This window comes from Chenopodium quinoa, unplaced genomic scaffold (assembly GCF_001683475.1).
Source record: "Chenopodium quinoa cultivar QQ74 unplaced genomic scaffold, ASM168347v1, whole genome shotgun sequence".
Taxonomy (NCBI): domain Eukaryota; kingdom Viridiplantae; phylum Streptophyta; class Magnoliopsida; order Caryophyllales; family Amaranthaceae; genus Chenopodium; species Chenopodium quinoa.
In genome coordinates, this window is record NW_018744092.1 from 1,393,546 (window position 1) to 1,399,545 (window position 6,000).

The following is a 6,000-nucleotide window of genomic DNA, read 5'->3' on the forward strand; positions in this document are numbered from 1 at the left end:
TGTATTGAAATCAAATGACCAAACCCAGATTTTCCAATTGATGAATTACCCAAATAATTACTCAAGAAAGTTTAATAATCTTTTTGCCAAAATTATCAAGATTACTCGTAAAAGTAAATTATAAATCAACACTAACACGACTTTTACAATGAAATGAATCGATTTGAACAATTACACAGATTACTCAAGAAAATTGAAAGAAATAAACCTGACTTTGATTGATGCAGTGTTGCAATAACAATAACACCATATCGTACATGATTAATAATTGACTAAATTGAACATCACGAAATCTACTAAAGATGATAAAAATTATATTATTTCATTGATTTTATCAATTGTAGACCAACATTTAACTACTAAATCAGTCTTAATACAGACATAAACCACCCCACATTTATTCATTATAAACCTAATTAAAGATGATACTAAAATAACACTCCTAAACTTGTAACAAAGATGATCAAATATACTAATTCTACTGTATCAAGATTCAACCATCACACTAATTAACTAACTAACTCAATTGTAAGATTCAACTGTCATACTAACTAACTCAACAGCAAAATTCAACTGTCATACTAACTAATAACTCAGCTGCACATGCTGATCTGATGACTCAAACCCAGAAAACAGAACTCCTCAACAAGACAGAGCTAGTTCAAGCCTGTCGTCTTCTTGGCCTTCTTTATCACTGAATGTTCAGAACCTCCACCAATTTGTATCGCCTTCCTCTTGTTCTTCGCCTCGTGTCCACGACTTCCCTTCTTCTTCATCCAATGTAGTTTGCAGGACATCGAACAGTACAATGCAGGCTTCTAACGCGACTCAACAATTAATCAAGCAAGATGGATGAATTTACAAGAAAGTTGAACAAATTGAAATTTATAAAATCACTAAAAGATGATGATTACTACAAAATATACCATTATTATTGCATTGTCTCTGATTCACATACATTTGAATCTAGAAAAGAACATACATCTATTTTCCTACTAAATTAGTCCAATTACTGACAGAAACCACCCACATTTATTCATAAACCCAATCAAAGATGATACTAAAACTAACAATACGCCTAAACTTATAGCAAAGATCATCAAATTTACTAATTCAACTGTAACATTCAATCTTCATACTAACTCAACTTACTTACAGAATAACTAACTCAACTGACTTCCTACCAGACTAACTAACTCAACTGAGTTATTAACAGACTAACATCTTCATGCTGATCAGTTCATTGTGCTGGTTCCTGGAGCTCTTCCTGAACGTGGTCTTCTCGACCGCCTTATCCTTTCTCCTCCACCGCCACATTCTTGGCCTTATCCTTCTCCTCCGACCCGCCGCCACTTTCTTGGCCTTCTCCTCCTCCCACGTCGCCACTTTCTCGGCCTTCTCCTTCTCCTCCGGTGCCACTTTCTTGGCTTTCTGCAGCATTCTTCTTGGCCTTCTTCTCCATCAGTGATTGATCAGAACCTCCACCGAGTTCTATCTCCTTTCTCTTGTTCTTGGACTCGAGCCTGAGACTTTCCTCCTTCTCCTTCTCCTGCGCCATCCAGAGTACTTTGCAGGTAACCGAACAGTACAATGCAGGTTTCTTGATGTTAAGTCTACAAACTTTGCAATACGTATAATCTGCTATATTACAATGATATTCTGTTGGTTCAATTAAACACACATCAAAAGATTTATAGCGACGAACTTGTATCTCAGAATCATCAAAAACCTCCTTCCCTAAAACCTCCATATCTGGCTTTTTGTAACACAAACCGCCCTTATCCGTATGCATCACTACTCGAATCCATTTATGCTTCTTATGACGTTTCCTTACAATACCTCTCTTCAATGATTCGCCGCCACACTTGAAGCAGAAATAAGCTTTATCTTTCATGTAATTAGATCCCGTACGGGAGAATTTTGCATTGATGAAGGCAAGAAGGTTATTCATACTAGCTTTGTTCTGTTTTCTGCTTTTTTCTTTACTTTTTTTTTTTTTTTTTTTTTTTTTTTTTTTGGTTTCTTGGTTTTCTAAGGAAATGATCAAGGTTTTAATTTTTGGTTATGCAAATGAAGAGGCTAATTGTTTTCTAGGAATTAAAGCTGTTTTTATAGAGAGCATTTCTAAGATTTGATCGCTTAAAATGTGTAAGCTTAATTCCTCTGATAAAGTTCTGTTTTTATAGTTGCTGAAAAAATTGTATTCTCTCCTTCCTTTTTGTTTTCGCCTTTTTAAATGGTGTTAATTTCTTTGTTCACCAATTAATAAAAATATTCTCTGTAAAATATTTTATAATTTAATATGTTAAAATACTTATAATACATCTATTCATCAATTAAGAATTTTTGCAATAATTTGCTAACAAAAATAAGTGTTTTAAAAGTATTCAATCGCCGCCACAATCAGTGCAGAAATAAGCTTTAGCCTAATGACTTTGATGTGTCGAATTTCGCATTAATGAAGGGATGTAACGACGCTAGATTTTTCATTCTAACTTCCATGTTTAGTTCTTCACTTTTTGGAGTATTTTTGTCTTGATTTTCTAAGGAAAAATGATGGAGGGTTTAATTTTTGGTGATGGAAATGAAGCGGTGAATTGTGTTCTTGGAGTTAAAGTAATATATAGGACATTTCTAACAAATGTGTAAGCTAATTACCCTGAAATAACTCTGTAGATGTTCGAAACTAGTATAATGATATCAATATCAATTTATATTTTTTTTATTTATTTAAATGATATGAGTATTATATTTAATTAATAACTTTTTAAAAATATTTCATAATTTATAGTATTTCTCGGGACTTGGGCCTCCTGATGTAAGGAGGCCTTTCTCTCATTCAGGTGCTCTCTTGTTTGCCACATGTCATCTTCCTATTGGGACATGTGTCACCCTGTTATTGGGCCACGTGTCGCCCTGTTATTGGGCCACGTATCTCTATAAGATTGGACCACATGTCAGGGGTATTTTTACCCTAAAGATTTGCCTGGGGGGGGGGGGGTGGCTCTTACCATACGGGCCGCCTCCTCTGATCTTCACTCGTCCTAGGTCGTTTGAGTATCGGGCTGATGGAGCATTGTTATTAAAAAGAGGCGAACTGTACCGCTCGCCTGGTCATGGGGTTATCCCTTTGGGCTAAATGCCTTAGTCAGTCCGCCTGATTTCACTGGTGGACTTAAGTCTTGAAATCAATCACACGGATGGTGCCGCCTGATATTAGGTTGGACACCTATTCCATATTCTCGGACCAATGGCTTGAAGTTACTGACCTGGCCCACTATTTTGACGCGCCGATTGGGCAACCGTACGTCTTTCCATCTAAATTGACAGAAAGATTAAATTAACCGTTTGAGCTTTTAGGCGGGAAAAGTGATTTTACCATTTTGTTCCCATAAATTTGCCTATAAATAAGACTTGTTTGACTTCATTTTGTCACTTTGGAACTTTGCCAATTTTAGAGAGAGGTCAGAGCTTTTTAGAAAGAGAAAGTGTTTTTTTTGTTTTCCCTCACATCATCAAGAGCTCCGCCGTGTCTTAGAACTTTCCGTTCGAGTTTGTTGAGTTTTCTTGTCAACCTTCAAGATCTTCAAAGTCTTCCAATGTTTTCTACCGGTACAGAGGTAACCGTCTGCTTTTCCTTACTTTTTCCTTTTTTCATACTTGTTTTATTTTTTAAACACGAATTGGCATAATACTTGGCTTCGTCCGTTTCTCCTAATGAGGTTGGCCGTTCGCTTGGGACTGAGGAGTCTAGAGTGGACGGAGACGACTCCTTTGCTCTTTGGAGTGGGTCCATTTGTAATGCATACCAACTCACCCCCACATATTCTTCTCTGTCCCTGCAGTTGACCATGGCGCGTACGAGACAAACGTACGAGCGAGGTGCCCCTAGAAATCCGGACGGAGATTTAGTGGATCCCTTAGTCCCTTTTGACCCAAGTAACACGGACCGGGAAAGTACGGGCGCCACAGTTAGTGGTAGTGCCTGTTCTGTGGTGGAGGTGACCGCCTGTTTTCCTGAGCGGCAAACTCAGCAAGGCACTTCTTCTCGAACCTCTTTCAGGGAGGTGTTTTTGCAAAATCTGGTACAATGCCTCTCCCAATATACCAGCTACGTCCGGATGCCGTCCGAGCTGCCATCTTCTGAAAGGCATCCTTCGACAAATCAGGCGGATGCTAGGTCCGACCGAGGGGGATCGTCCGACCAAAATCCCCAACAACCCTCAATCCAAACTACCAGGTCGGCCAAGCCTAGAACTGGAACACATATCTATGAGCCATCCGACCTGCCCCTTCGTAGTGCTCCTCCTTCGGGAAATCAGACGGACGTTGGGGGGAAGAAAGATAAGGGTAAAAAACCCTTGGTGCAGTGCCTGAAGGCACCTTTGTTTCTGAAGCTGGCCAAGGCTCCAAGGGAGGGAGCTCGGCCGAGGCTGCTGCCTTGGACACAGTGTTGTCCTCTGAGTTCAGCTTGTCTATGACCCTTGAACCCCAGGCCGCCGAACAAGAAGCTGAGAATCTGGACGCCAGTCAGGCGGTCGAAGAGGCCAACGCTGAAAATTTCAAGGACCCATACGCTTGTACAATCGGCGACGTTTCCCTTGGCTTCTTACACCATAAATTTGAGGATTTAAGGGAACTCCTCTAGCTTGAAGAAGGTTACCAGATCATGGCGCCGAGCCTTCATACTCGGTGGCCGCTTGAGAAGGTATGAGGCAACAGAAGAAATGCTTCAGCGTCTACCGTGCCGCCTTGGAAGTGGGCCTTCGCTTCCCCTTACATCCATTTGTCCAGGCTTTGTTGGACGAATACAACATTGCAATTTTCCAACTGGTGCTGAACAGCTGGGTAAACATTTTTGGCTATCTGGTGACATGCCTTCGACAAGGCTTCAAGCCGGAAGTCCCAGGTTTTTGTGAGATGCACTCAATGGCCTGGTTGGATTCTAGGACGAACGACTGGTTTATTCAGAGCACCTAGAAAAAGCATTTGGTGGTTCTGCATAGGCCGTCCAAGTGGCGCGACTGCAAGCATCAATTCTACCATATCAGGACTAACAATGAAGAATTCAACCTGCGGATGAATCGATTCAACGCCGAGCCTATCCAGCTCAGACGTGGGATGCACAAACCCACTAAGCCGCCCGTCCACCCTGACCATGCTTTTCAACTTGAATATTTTAAGGTTAAGAAGGTGGTCAAGAATAGGAAGTCTGTGACTGTGCCGACCCATTGGATCCCACTGGCTGACTGGCTTAGGAACCCGGTATTCATGTCGGCCTCCGGCCTGTACCGGAACTACCCCCAAGGTGGAACCTTGTGACTTGACCATTCTTCTTTTTCAGAAGAAGCTCTTGCAATGTTGGACCCTAAACAGAAAGGAGAGACCAACATGTCTGAGTTCGACCTGGCGTGGTACAAATTCCGCTAGCAACAGTACAACTAGGCTAAGGAGGTACAAATGACTTTCCTTTTTGTTTGTTTGTTTGTTTGTTTTTTTTTTTTTTTTTTTTTTGTGTGGCCGAGCTAGTATGTTGGGAAGGGTATCCTTTCCAATTTCGCTTGGATGCCACTTTTTGACTTCATTGCCAAGCTGATATGTTGGGAAGGGTGTCCTTCTCAATTTTACTCGGACACAACTTTCTTTAACATGATGCCGAGTTGGTATGTTGGGACGGGTGTCCTTCTCAATTTTACTCGGACGCAACTTTCTTTAACATGATGCCGAGTTGGTATGTTGGGAAGGGTGTCCTTAATATTACTCAGATGCTGTTTCTTATTTTGTCTTTCTGTTCCTTTCAAGTGTCCACTCCCACTCCCAAGGAAAGAGGAAACATTTGACTTCTGCTTCCAAGGATGGGCAACCTTCAAAGTCTAGGAAGACAACAACCTCAAAGGCTAAGTTTTCCCCGCAAGCGGCCAAGACCACGTCGCATACTGCTTTAAAGCAGTCCAAAGAAGAGCCACCCCAGTTGACACCTAGTGAGGTCTCCAAGTCCGT